The sequence below is a fragment of the Desmodus rotundus genome, chromosome 1, assembly GCF_022682495.2.
Source record: "Desmodus rotundus isolate HL8 chromosome 1, HLdesRot8A.1, whole genome shotgun sequence".
Classification (NCBI taxonomy): Eukaryota; Metazoa; Chordata; class Mammalia; order Chiroptera; family Phyllostomidae; genus Desmodus; species Desmodus rotundus.
Genome location: NC_071387.1, coordinates 71,174,579 through 71,183,306, shown reverse-complemented (window position 1 = coordinate 71,183,306; position 8,728 = coordinate 71,174,579). Strand labels below are relative to the sequence as shown.

Here is an 8,728-nt window from a genome sequence, read left to right as displayed (position 1 = left end):
CATTATTCGATAATATAGATATGCCAGAATTTATTTTCTTAATCTTCACTCCTGGTATGCTATATTGTATTCACTATTTTAACATTTTTAAATAATGATGAGATTAATATTCTCATGCATAAATTTACATGAGAATCTTATTTTGTATTCAAGCTACATATTACTTATATCAGATGTAGCACCCATTGCCTTTTCTTAAAGAATCTCACTGCACCCTGGTATTCTTTCCTACTTCTTTTATTCCTGCACAAGTCATATAATTCACCCTGTGATGAGTGTGATACATGCCTTTACAGTCAATTTATTAGATTTATATATGCCCATGGTTAAAATATCGAGTTGTTTCTTTTTTAGGTTGGAGTTGAAACTATATGTCATTGATAAAACTTGCATTTTTCTCAAATTTTGTTTTGCTACACATCTATTGTTCATATATTCAAGGAATTGTAATTCATTCATTTTTTATTATTACATAGAATTAATTTCTATAAGAATACTCATTTCCTTTGCTTCAGATTTCATCATTAAAATAATGCTGTAATGAACATCGTTTTACATAACTCCTTTTGAAAAAAATTTAAAATGTTTAATTGCATGTAACTTGAAGTGGAAGTAAGGGCTCATTTGCATATCGGCTTTCCTAGATGCTGTCATAGCACTCTCTAACATGACCATCGGGATTAAAGAGTCCACCGTCATGGTAAAAGAGTCACGTTTTCTCTTCTTCACTGAAGATTTTTGTTTCTTTTCACTTTCTTCGATTTAAAGTTTTAAAAATATTTTAAGAAATTAAACTACAGCATTTTCATACACCGTAGACAACAATAAACTCCAAATGAATTAAAGGCTTAAATGTTAGACTCAAAATCATAAAAGTCCTAGAAGGAAATATAGGCAATAAAATGTAGGACAATTTTTGTAGCATTTTTAAAAAATATATTGCATTGAGCAAGGGAAACAAAAGAAAAAATAAACAAAAGAGACTACATCACACTAAAAAGTTTTTGCATAACAAAGGAAGCCATCAACAAAATGGAAAGACAACCCATTGAATGTGATAATATATTGGCCACTGATATATCTGATAAGTGGTTAATATCCAAAATTTAAATTATGGACAGCATATATATGGGTCTTCTTATTTCTTCAGCTAACCATTTTTTTTTACTCGAACACTTAATCCATGTATATTTAAAGTTATTTATAGGTACATAGTTATTACCATTTTATTCTTTATATTTATGTTCCTCATTGTTTCTTATTCTCATTCTTCCTTTTAAAGTAGACCCTTTAACATTTCTAGTAATACTGGTTTATTGGTAATGAACCCCTTTTGCTTTTCCTTGTCTGGGAAGTTATTTATTTCTCTTTCCATTTTAAGTGATACTCTTGCTTGGTAGAGTAGTCTTGGTTACAGGTCCTTGCTTTTAATCATTTTGAATATTTCATGGCAATCTCTTCCAATCTGATATGCTTCAGTTGAAAATAAGTTGATGTTCTTATGGGAGTTCCCTTGTAGGTAATTATGTCTTTCTCTTACTCCTGTTAGGATTCTTTCTTTGTCTTTAGCTCTGACATTCATTTTAATTATGATGTATCTTGGCATTGGGCTCTTTGGGTTCATCTTCTTGGGAATTCTCTGAAGTTCTTGTACCTGTATGTCCAATTTCATCATCAGGTTGTGGAAGTTTACAGTCAATGTTATTTCAAACAGGTTCTCAATCCCTTGCTACCTTTCTTGACTTTCTGGTATCTTTATTACATGGATGTTGTTATACTTGATGGTGTCCCAGAGGTTCCTCAAGCCATCCTCATCTCTTTAAATTGATTTTTCTTTCTGCTTCTCTGCCTGGGTGTTTTCTGCTACTTTGTCTTCCAAACTGCAAATTAAATCTTCTGCTCTATCTAATCTGATGTTGATACCTTATAGACTATTCTTCATTTCAGATATTGTATTCTTCATTTCTGACTGGTTCTTTTTTATGATTTCTATGTATTTTTATGATTATTATCTCTTTGTTCAAGTTATCAGTGAGTTTGTAAATTCTCTTAATTTTCTTGAGCATCCTTATAACTATTGTTTTATACTCTGTGTTTGGTAGATTTCTTGCCTCTATTTCATTTAGTTCTTTTTCTAGGGATTTATCCTTTTATTTAATTTGGGGCATGTTTCTATGTCTTCATTTTGGCTACTTCTCTGTATTTGTTTCTATACATTGGGTAGATCTACTATGTCTCCCAGTCTTAGTATGGTGTTTTTATGTAGCGCTACAGGAATATCTATTTTATAGATGAAGTCAGTCATTTTGTTGTAGTTTAGTCTTGATTACCATTGGCCCATCCATAAGTGGCATTGAATTCAGACTGGCTGAGTATGAGGACTAACTTTGACCACAGTGAATGAGCTACTGACAGGGACTGACCCCATTAAGTGAAGTTTGCCCAGCATGGTCTGGTGCCTGCTAAGATGTTTCTTTGTGTTTGTTGCTGTGGAAGTAATAGGGTCATGTCCTGATGTGATCTGAAGACCACCATTGGATATGTAGGTTTGGGGGCCTTTTGGGAGAGATTTTAGTGCCAGTCATTGTCAGACACAGTCTGAAACCAGCCTTGGGCTATTTGTTTGGAGCTACAAAGTGATCCACAGTTTGTTGCTGCCTTTGCTGGGACTTGGTAGTGTGGGAGGGGTCAACTGACTACTAAGCCTGGCATCCATCAGTACCAAGACTTGGAAACATGTCAGAAAAATGTCCAAAGCACACTGAGATCCACCTCTACCTATTGAAAGAGCCTCTGTTAGTCTCAGTACTGAAAGAGCCTCTGTCAGTAAGTGAGTTACATAAGGTAGGTTTCCCAGTGATTCACCAGATAGGGGGCAGGTAATGTTTATCAATCGTGTTTGCATTTCAAGTTTGGCAGTAGTGCTGGGTCTAAGTCCAGTCAACAAAAGTTTCAATGTACACCAAGTCCAGCCACCACCCTCCCATGGCCTGCAGAACTTTTTGTTTATGCAGGGTGTCAAAGATTCCTCAGAAGTGATTATTAGGTTGAAACAGACCTAATATTTGGTCACATTGAGGGAAGGCTCTAAATAGGAACAGTGGCACTAGTCTGGTCTGTGAGGGAAAAATGGCCCTCACTTTAGAGGAGGGGTGTGAAACTCATTTTCACTGGGGGCCACATCAGCATTGCAGTTGCCTTCAAAGGGCTGAATGTAATTTCAACTCCTTAACTGTTAAGAAGTAGTCACATTTATGCAGTTCTAAACTTACATTAGGCCATTTGAAGGCAACCGCGAGGCTGATGTGGCCCCTGGTGGAAATGAGTTTCACTACCCTGCTCTAGAGCCACAAAACTCAGTCTGTCCTTGTGCATCTCTGCCAAATCCTCAGTAATCTCAGATCTCCTTGTGGGCCTTCCAAAAATGTCTGCATTGTAGGCCCAAGCTGGCCAATGCAAGTAGAGTCCTCCACAAAGTGGGAGCTTGGCAGGCTGGGGACACAGGGAATCAGGAGTGTGGGGCTAGTACATTCTCCCAGGTTAATGCAGTATGAAGGTCAACCCAGGTAAGATATCTTCTGTGGATGGTATGGGAGATCCACTCATCACAGTCACCTTGTTGTCTCTCCTTTCAATCCTGTCCTCAAACACACACAACCCCATTTCTTGTATGACTCCAGGCCATACTGAGCTGTTTTCCCTCCACTGGAGTCCAAGGTGAGTGGCTAAAAACAAAATTGGGGAGCTGGCCATAAAGAGAACAAGCATCTGTGTTTGTAGCAGTCTCCCATCTTCCCGTGGAGGACATAATTCCCACTGACTTTCACAGCCAGATGGCATGTGAGCTCCTATTCCTGCCTCTGGTACTCCAAGCAGAAGTGCCCCAGTGTGGGATTGAGATCACTACTTCTTCAAGGGGCACCTTTGAAACTAAGTTATCCGTGTGAAGTCTCAATCACCACATGTGGGTGTGGAGCATGGTCTTTTAAAATAATACTTCTACCTTTCTTATCACTCTTGATGTTGCCTCTTCTGTAAATCATAAGTTATAAGTTTGCTGTTCATCTAGCCTTCATTTGGTTAATCAGGTTGATTGTTTTATAATTTAGTTGTCATTCTCATTAGGTGCTGGGAGGAGATGAAGTAACTTCAGCCTTATCCACCTTCATCTAGGTGTCCCCACTATTTGTGTATTTTCTGCAGTGAAGTTTCTGTCCAGAGCTTATGCCCTTTCTTAATCAGGTTGTTCTGCTTGTTTTCTTATTATGGATATCATAAGAAAGGTTATATATATATATCAGTCCTTTTTCAGATCTGTGTTTTGAATACACTTTGTCTGGTTCTGTGGCCTATCTTAAAATCAGTTAAAAGAGTGACATCCACAAAAATGGACTCCTCTCCCTTCTCTATTTGAATATGTTGAAGTATGTTGCCTCTATACCCACTTACCAGAGAACTTTTATCATAAAAATTGGTGTTGGATTCCATCAAATGCATTTTCTACATCTATTGACATGATCATGTGATTTTATTCTTCATTTTTTATGTGGTGTATCACAATTATTGATTTGCAGATATTTTATATACTTTGCGTCTAAGAAAAAGTCCACTTAATCATGTTGCATATTTTTTTAATGTATTGCTGAATTTTGCTTGTTAATATTTTCATATCTATGTTCATCAGGGATACTGGCCAATCATCTTTCTTTGTAGTGTCTTTATCTTGTTTTGGAAATGAAGATAATGCTGGTGAAATAAAATGAGCTTGGAAGACTTCCCTCCTTTTACTTTTTTTGGACTAGATTGAGGATAGGTATTAATTTTTCTTAGAATGTTCAGTAAAAATTATCTGTGATCCCATCAAGTTCAGGACTTTTGTTTGTTGAAAGTTTTTAAATTATTGCTTCAATTTCATTAGGTGTAATTGGTCTATTCCGATTTTTTTTTATTCTTCCTGATTTAGTTTTGGAAGCTTGTGTGTTTTTAGGAATTTATCAGTTTCATCCAGATTGTCCAATTTGTTAGCATATAGATGTTCATAATATTTTCTTACAATCCTTTGCTCTTCTTTGGTGCCAGTTGTTAATTCTCCTATTTCATTTCTAATATTATTTATTTGGATCCTTTCTGTTTTTTTTTCTTGGTGAGTCTGGTTAAAGTTTTTCAATATTTTAATATTTTCAAATAACCAGCTCTTGGTTTCATTGATCTTTTATATTGTTTTCTCAGACACTATTTCATATATTTCTTCTTTGATCTATGTTATTTCTTTTTTTCTACTTACATTGGGCTTTTATTATTGTTTTCTTTCCAGTGACTTTCTGTGTAAAATTAGATTATTTATTTGAGATTTCTCTTGTTTATCAAAGTAAGCATATAATGCTATGAATTTTCCTCTTAAGACTGCTTTCATTGTGTCTCACAGATTTTGGTTTTCTGTGTCACATTTTCATTTGTTTCAAGATATTTTTTTTTGGTTTCCAGGAGCACCCAGATCAGGTGATCAGTAAGACTGTGTCACTGGGTGTCACAGGACATCTGCTATATAAGGTCATCTTACCAAGAATGGGAGTCATAGCAGATCAGCCTAATACATACAGACAAACAGAAAGAGGCAACCTAATATGTGCCCCAAATGAAATAAAAAGAGAAATCTTTAGAAAAAGTGCTAAATGAAATGGAGGCCAGCAATTTACAAGATATAGAATTTAAAATATGATTATAAGGATTTTCAAGGAACTTAATGAGAACTTCAACAGAAATATCAAGCATAAAATAGGACATAAAAACCATAAAAATGAACCAGTTAGTAACAAAGAATGCAATATCTAAAATAAAAAATACACTAGATGGAATAAACAGTAAGTTTGATGAAGCGGGGCATTGAATAAGGAATTTGGATAACAATATAGCAAAAAATCACCTTCTCAGAGCAGCAAAATAAAAAAAGAGTATAATTGAAGGTACACTTGGAACAATGTGAAGCACAAACATTTTCATTATAGGGTTACCAGAAGGAAAAGAGAATGAGCAAGGGATGGAGTACCTATTTGAAGAAATAATCATTGAAAACTTCCTTAACCTGGTAAAGGAAAGATACACATAAGTCCAGGAAGTACAAGGAATTCCCAACAAGATGAACACAAAGAGGCCTACACAGACACCTCATAATTAAAATGTCAAAGGTTAAAGACAAAGAAAGAGTATAAAAGGCAGCAAGAAAGATAGTTACCTACCAGGGATCTCCCATAAGACTGTCAGCTGATTTCTCAACAGAAACATTTCAGGCCAGTAGAAATTGGCATGATATATTCAAAGTGATCAAAAGCAACAACCTACAACCAAGATTAGTTTACTCACCAAGGCTATCATTCAAAATCGAAGGAAAAATAAAGAGCTTCCCAGAGTAGAAAGCACCAGTGTTTGTTACAGCCAAATCAGCATTATAAGACATGTTAAAAGGTCTTCTTTAAAAAAAAAAAAAAAAAAGGAGGAGGAGGAGAAAAGAATAAAGGGGAGAAATAATTAAAAGAATAAAATTGCAATAAATTTGTACTTAGCAATAATCACTTTAAATGTAAATGGCATAAATGTTCTAATCAAAAAACATATGGTAGCTGAATAGATAAGTAAAACAAGACCCATATATATGTTGTCTATAAGAGAACTACCTCAGAAGGAAAGATACACACAGATGAAAGTAAAGGGAAGAAAACTAAAAATGGAACTGCCCTTTGACCCAGCAATTCCACTGCTGGGATTATACCCTAAGAACCTTGAAACACCAATTCAAAAGAACCTATGCACCCCAATGTTCATAGCAGCATAATTTACAATAGCCAAGTACTGGAAGCAACCTAAGTGCCCATCAGCAAATGAGTGGATTCAAAAATGATGGTATATTTACACAATGGAATTCTATGCAGCAGAGAGAAAAAAGGAGCCTATACCCTTTACAACAGCATGGATGGAACTGGAGAGCATTATGCTAAGTGAAATAAGCCAGGCAGTGAGGGACAAATACCATATGATCTCACCTTTAACTGGAACATAATCAACAAAACAAACAAGCAAACAAAATATAACCAGAGACATTGAAATTAAGAACAATCTAACACTAGCCAGAGGGGAGGGGGGAAGGAATAGTGGGGAGAGGGGTTTACAGGAGCTACTATAAAGGACACAAGGACAAAATCAAGGGGGAGGGTAGAGGTGGGAGAGGGAGGTGGGATTGGCTGGGGTGGGGTGAAGGGATGTGGAGAAAATGCAGACAATTGTAACTGAATAAAAATTTAAAAAAAATAAATAATAATAAAAAAGAAAACTAATATTTCATGAAAATGGAAATTTAAAAAAAAGCTGAGGTAGCAATACTTATATCTGACAATATAGACTTTAAAGCAAAGGCTATAGTAAGAGACAAAGAGGACACTACATAATGATAAAGTGAGCAATCTGACAAAAGGATACAACCGGGCCTCTGCCTTTTGGCTAAGACCAAGTGTGGTATCTGTTCTTATCAGTTTAACAAAAGGATAAAACCCTTCTAAACAGTTATGCACCCAACATAGGAGCACCTAAATATTTAAAGCAAATCTTGGTGGACATAAAGGGAGAAGTCAGCAGTAATATAGTCATAGTAGGGCATTTTGTCACCTTTTATACACCAAAGAATAGATCTTCCAGGCAGAAAATCAACAAGGAAACAGTGACCTTAAATGACACACTAGATCAAATGGGTTTAATTGATATGTCCAGAGCATTTCAGCCCAAAGCAGCAGAATATATATTCTTTTCAAGTGTACACAGAACATTTTCTAGCATGGACTGCATGTAGGCAAAAACATTGAGTCCCCCCAAATTTAAGATGATTGAAATCATATCAAGCATCTTCTCTAATTATAATGGTATGAGACTAGAGATCAATCACAAGAAAAAAACTGAAAAACACATAAAGACATGGGAGCTAAATAACATATTACTAAACAATAAAGGGGTTAACAATGAGATCAAAGAAGGAGTCAAAAGTGAGAATGCTATTTAATATCAGGAAAAGAATCATGAAAACTTGAGTCAAAAAACTGAGAGATACACAGTTAAAAAGTTCCCATTCATCTTATGTTTGCCCTGTTCCAGGTCTTGCCCCCTCCTCTCTGGCCCCCACCAATATAAGCCCCAGGCTCCTCAATAACTGAACTGACCTGAGAATCTTGGCCCTGCCATCCAGGATACTGAAGGGTGAAGGTCTTGAAATTCTGGCCTACTTCCATTCTTTCCAATAGCAGCCCCCTTCCTCTTAGTATGAAAATCTGTTCTAGGGAGGATGAGCCAGTTTCAGAGATTACTGTATACATGCTCTACCCAAATGAAGTTCTCAGTTGCAGCATCAGGACACACTTGAGCTTATGTGAGCAGAACAGACCTTATAAGGTGTCTCATGGAGCTTTCCAGAAAGTCAGAGCACACCCGGCCACAGTACTCAAACCACACCTCATGGTCCCCAAGAAGTGATTCCAGACCTGGCCCTGTACTAGCTCCCATTGCCCATACCCAGCAGCTTCAGCTTCTGTGGGGTGTTCTACTCAGTGGGGATGATGGAGCGAGCCCTTATCTCCCTCAAAGTCAGGTCACGTGTAGTCCATTTGTCATGAGGCTGACAGGTGAGGCCACAGTGTAAAACATATCTCTTGTCTGCCCAGACATGGGAACCTATGAGCATAGAACATAG

At 36.5% G+C, this 8,728-nt stretch overlaps 1 pseudogene; it reads left to right on the top strand.

Moving 5' to 3' along the window:
• The first annotated feature begins 7,471 nt into the window (after positions 1–7,471).
• Positions 7,472–7,611, top strand: LOC112302918 (U2 spliceosomal RNA; annotated as a pseudogene).
• The last annotated feature ends 1,117 nt before the right edge of the window (positions 7,612–8,728 follow it).